This window comes from Hoplias malabaricus, chromosome 15 (genome assembly GCF_029633855.1).
Source record: "Hoplias malabaricus isolate fHopMal1 chromosome 15, fHopMal1.hap1, whole genome shotgun sequence".
In the NCBI taxonomy this organism is placed as follows: Eukaryota; Metazoa; Chordata; class Actinopteri; order Characiformes; family Erythrinidae; genus Hoplias; species Hoplias malabaricus.
This window is the reverse complement of record NC_089814.1, coordinates 37,245,901-37,252,053: the sequence shown is the minus strand read 5'-3', so window position 1 is coordinate 37,252,053 and position 6,153 is coordinate 37,245,901.

The window sequence follows — 6,153 nt, the reverse complement described above, 5'->3', positions numbered from 1 at the left end:
TGAGAAGCGAATGTGTTATCTGGAATATTGTCCTGACATTTCACATAGAACACACACACACACACACACACAACCAGGAGCAGCCAGCCATAGCCCCAGGGAGCAGTTTGGGGGTTAGGTGCCTTGCTCAAGGCTCTTTTTCGCCTTGGATGAATTTCCCCTGGTCCTGAGAGTTGAGCTGTGGGGGTCTTGTGGTCTAAAGCTCTCCTCCCTAACCTTAAAGCCGTGGCTGCCCCAAACCCAAGCTGGAATTCCACAGTCAATCTGAACCACTAATATCTCCAGAGGTTGTGGATTAACGGATGGGGTTAAGTTGAGGCTGAAGGAGGCGGAGAAGTGTTGAGAACAGACTGGTTTGGATCAGCGCAGATTCCGGCAGTGTTCTGAAGACAACCACAGGGGCAATTTAAGACAGCCAAGGATTCATGTATCATAAACCTGCAGAGATAACCCTGGCTTTCAAGTAGTATTCTGGCTATTATGCATTATTTACTACAGGAGTCACAAATTGTAAATTAAGAAAATGAATGAATGAATGGGGCCCAGCTGGGTACCAGTCTTGCCCTTGGGCTAAATGTTGGCCACATATGTATGCCCTCCAGAGTCAGTGAAAGCACCGGGAGTGGTTATACATGGCTCATCTGTACAATAAGAGACACTCCCCTGAAACACATAAAATCTCCCTAAATGAAGAACCCACTATGGTCCCCTGTGGGCTGTGCACACCTGGGTCTCACTACTAGCCCATGTACAGACTCAACCAGAGCCCATGTTCACTTTAATCTCAGCTAGAATGCATTCAAAGTATGTGAATTCTATTTAGATGCTTTGGCTGGTGCACAGTGGTGCACCCCAGTACAGCCTTTAAATGCCTGGGTTTATGTAGACACATTCATTCATTGTCTGTAAGCACTTATCCAGTTCAGGGTCACTGTGGGTCTGGAGCGTACATGGAATCACTGGGTGCAAAGCAGGAACACACCCGGAGGGGGCACCAGTCCTTCACAGGGCGACACACACTCACACATTCACTCACACACTTTTGAGTCACCCAAAGGAAACCCACGCAGTCACATGGAGAGCACACCACACTCCTCACAGACAGTCACCCGGAGGAAACCCACGCAGACACAGAGAGAACACACCACACTCCTCACAGACAGTCACCCGGAGGAAACCCAAGCAGACACAGAGAGAACACACCACACTCCTCACAGACAGTCACCCGGAGGAAACCCACGCAGACACAGGGAGAACACACCACACTCCTCACAGACAGTCACCCGGAGGAAACCCACGCAGACACAGAGAGAACACACCACACTCCTCACAGACAGTCACCCGGAGGAAACCCACGCAGACACAGAGAGAACACACACCACACTCCTCACAGACAGTCACCCGGAGGAAACCCACGCAGACACAGAGAGAACACACACCACACTCCTCACAGACAGTCACCCGGAGGAAACCCACGCAGACACAGAGAGAACACACACCACACTCCTCACAGACAGTCACCCGGAGGAAACCCACGCAGACACAGAGAGAACACACCACACTCCTCACAGACAGTCACCCGGAGGAAACCCACGCAGACACAGGGAGAACACACCACACTCCTCACAGACAGTCACCCGGAGGAAACCCACGCAGACACAGAGAGAACACACCACACTCCTCACAGACAGTCACCCGGAGGAAACCCACGCAGACACAGAGAGAACACACCACACTCCTCACAGACAGTCACCCGGAGGAAACCCACGCAGACACAGGGAGAACACACCACACTCCTCACAGACAGTCACCCGGAGGAAACCCACGCAGACACAGAGAGAACACACCACACTCCTCACAGACAGTCACCCGGAGGAAACCCACGCAGACACAGGGAGAACACACCACACTCCTCACAGACAGTCACCCGGAGGAAACCCACGCAGACACAGAGAGAACACACCACACTCCTCACAGACAGTCACCCGGAGGAAACCCACGCAGACACAGAGAGAACACACCACACTCCTCACAGACAGTCACCCGGAGGAAACCCACGCAGACACAGAGAGAACACACCACACTCCTCACAGACAGTCACCCAGAGGGAACCTACGCAGACACAGTGAGAACACACCACACTCCTCACAGACAGTCACCCGGAGCGGGACTCGAACCCACAACCTCCAGGTCCCTGGACCTGTGACAGAGACACTACCTGCTGCACCACATTAGCAACAGTAACGTCAAGATAAAGGTAGGTAGCATTTTTGCGAGCGGATTTCTTGGAAACTCCCATTAGAACGTATACAGCACCTGATTTTTTTGACAGTATGATCTGTATGTCAATAACATTTGCAATTTCAGTTCTGTGCCTTTGGGAATGCTGTAGTGAAAACTGAGGTCTATTACTTTCACTTCCCCTCTAAAACTCCTCAGTAAATGAGCATTTTGTTCTTTTTATTTTTTTTATTGCTCCTCCCTATATATCCTTAGATGTAAATTTAGTTACAAATTCTCACGTGTTAAATCTCCTGTGAAATGGTAACGTTCACTGTTACTGTAATGCTAGCATGGTCAAAATCAATAAACTTGATGCTAGCATCTTCAGACACAGCAGGCTCAGGCACTCAGCCCAGAGTACAGTAACTGTATTCTGCACCCTCCACACCGCTGGAACAGGGAACATGTTTTGAATTAATTCAGTGCTTTGTGGTTGTAGTCAATAAAACAGTTTCTACGTATCTGCCCCATGCAGTTTAGCTGCTATTCATCTTTAATTCATAGCAAAGGCTCCAGCTTGGACTGTTTACCAAATGACAGATGATACCATGGTTCAGACAAGAGGGGTCATTCATTCATTCATTCATTCATTTATGAACAGAGAGCTGTTTTGTTTAATACACGTCTGTGTCTGTAAACAGCGAAAATCCTTTTGCATTTTCAGTATGGTATCATTTCTGATTGCTACATCTGAACATGTTTTTATTGTATTTCTTTTATTAAATTACAGGGTGAATCAAATGTCGTAGGACGTCGTTGCTACATGACCACCTTTCCATTGGAAAACCGTGCTGTCCAATATGATCCAATATGGCAGCTTTCAAGATGGCGGCCATGTTCTGGATGTAGCAAACCATGCTATTGTACACTTAGCTGATAGCGCCGATATTTTACTAATGTCTCCTTTGAACATAATCGTAAACAGACACGGCCCTTTTAGTTTGAACGTCATGTTTGTCGACAGGCCCCTCACCCGTGACTTGCCCGTGTGTTCAGACACCCTATAAACTCACCCTATACACTTTTAAATGTGGGCTCAAGTGATTAAGTATTTTGTATTTTTAATATATTCAAAACACACACACGGGTTTGTCTTGCCCTGTGAAGGACTGGCGCCCCCTCCAGGGTGTATTCCCGCCTTGCGCCCAATGATTCCAGGTAGGCTCTGGACCCCCCGCGACCCTGAACTGGATAAGGGTTACAGATAAAGAATGAATGAAACACACACACACACACACACACACACACAAATCAGCAGGAATGTTGACACGGGGCTCATTTATATAGATAAAGGTATAGTAATTAAACAGGTGCAAAATGTTCTGTGAAAAATGAATTCTGGTTCTTTTTTGGAACATAGAACCATAGAAATATTAGCAATGAACCTCAGATGAAAAGAATCCAGAAAGTGACTGGATTGTTAGATTGTTAGAATAAATAAAGTGCTTAACTCTATTTGGCAGTTTCCTTTTTCATACCCAGAATGCACTACACATTGGACCTAAGGATAGCAGCAGTGGGTATAAAATTCCTAAAGCATTCACGCCCTCTGGCGTCTGACTACAATAGTTTCCTTTGTGAGGGTGTGCTGCCATCCGCTGGTGTATTATATGAAGTACATTTTGTATTTCTACTTCCAGAAGTACCTTATTCCTGCTCCCTTCACTTCCTGCTTCCTCTGCTACATGCACAATGAAGCCCAGTGGAAGTAGCTAAAAGTGTTGTAGCACACAGATGAACACAGATGAAGATATTTATGGAATCCAACGTCTTAAACACGCTTGCAGGAGGACACTAATTACTCAGTTCTGCTGTGCCAAGACGTTAGATCTGACAAGTCAACTGTGGCACCAGAGGCATGGCCAGAGCAGTGAGTGATGGCCTTGATCTGTGTGTGGTTCCTTCAGCCTACAAATACTTATCTTTCCCCCCCAAGGAGGCCATCTGAGGTCAGAGAAAGAAGGACATGGTACAAAGCACAATATGAAATGACCCAGATGTTAAGTTTGAAATGCTTGAGTTATAAACAAAGTTCCCACAGATTTAGATTGATTGTTATATAAAGGTTTGCCGTTGCACACTTCTGCCTCCTGTGTCGTCATGGTTATCATATCCAAACAGGGGGTTACGTCCACATAGCCGTCATATCTAGTATGTTCTAGATGTCAGCCTACAAATCCCTAATGCACAGAGTGTTAAACCAGACAGTTTACACAGCTCTGCCTCTTACTGACCATCTGTGACCTGCTGTGGTGTTCTCCCCCTGTGTAAAAAGCCCTGTTCAGAACGCCCGCTTTCAGCGCCTGCTCCTTTAAATGATAATGAGCCGCTCGCTGTTCACCCCGACCCCGAGCGCACAGTAGTGAGGAGCGAGGAGCGGAAGCTCTGTTTTTTTAGCCGTTTTGGCTCAGTTCTTTCTTCTCCGTTCATGTTTTTTGTCTTTTCAGTTTATACCCAGTGTTGTGTTTCTCCGCACTTGGTTCCGTTTTCCTCAGTTTAATCTCGTCTTTGTGTTCTCACACAAACACTTTTGCAGTGCTGTGATTGGAGAGCCCTTGGCGAGGAGGCGGAGCAATTTTAAAATGTGTGTTCTATACATAAGAAGCAGCATAAGACTGAATATACCCTCATTAATGTTAAACACAGTGTGGTTTAGTGTCGTTACTGTATCACAAAGACATCTTCAACACAAACCCAGACCACACCACGATAGTCAAACATGGATCTAATCATGGCTCTAAAAATACAAAATAATCAGTGATACTGGATTATCAGTGGACGCCGATAAATGCTGTCTTAGCTAAAGGAGAGCTTTGTGTTGTTTCATCTGTTTCATGTTTCCGTTCTCGCAGCAGCCAAGAGATTTAAAGATTACTTTAAACTTCAGCTTAAAGGGGTGCAGACACTAAACAGAAACCCTCACCTAAAAACCAATAAACCTAGAAGTTCACGCTTCTACAAAACAATCCGTAGTCAATACTGATATCGTCTGTGCTGTATTAATGGGTACGTGCATACACACACACACACACACGCACACGCACCTTCCTGCCTTTGTGGGGTATTTCCACTGACTTGTATTACTGTAACTGAAGGGTACTGGGGCAATACCTAACCCCAACCCTCACCTAAACCTCTGCAACCAGAGGCAAACCTTTGGACTCTATTCAAAATCTCACCTGAATTTTAGTTCGGGCCGAAAACAGGAGTTTGTCATGTGGCCATGCTGCTCTGCATACTTTGTTCTCCACAGAGCAGGTGTGATGTGGTGGTGGATCATTCTCAGCGCTGCAGTGACACTGACGTGGTGGTGGTGTGTTAGTGTGTGTTGTGCTGGTGTAGAGTGGATCAGACACAGCAGTGACTGCTGGAGTTTTAAACGTCGTGTCCATTCACTGTAAACGCCTGCCTGTTGGACCATCTTTCAGTGGGATATCTGTCGCTGCACCCTTCCGTTTGTGTTAGTCGACCTCTAGTCCTCCATCGGTCGTCACAGGACGCTGTCGGCTGGATACAGTGACAATTCTGTGCTGTGCCTGATCCACTCGTAACACGCACCAACACACCTCTGTCACTGCAGCGCTGAGAACGATCTACAACCCACCCACGTACCTGCTCTGTCGTGGTCCTGTGGGAGTCCTTACAATTAAAGAACAGGGTGAAAGGGGGCTATCAAGTATGCAGAGCAACATATGGGTGTTTGTTATTGTAGAAACACAAAGCGTTATAGACTTATACAAAGAAGCCCTTGGATTAAAGTACACAAACCCCCTGACGATCCTCCACCATAGCATTTGTTTTAACCCTTTCCACTCTGTTGTCCTACTTTATCCGGATGTATAAGGATGTGTCATTTCAAAACATTATGTT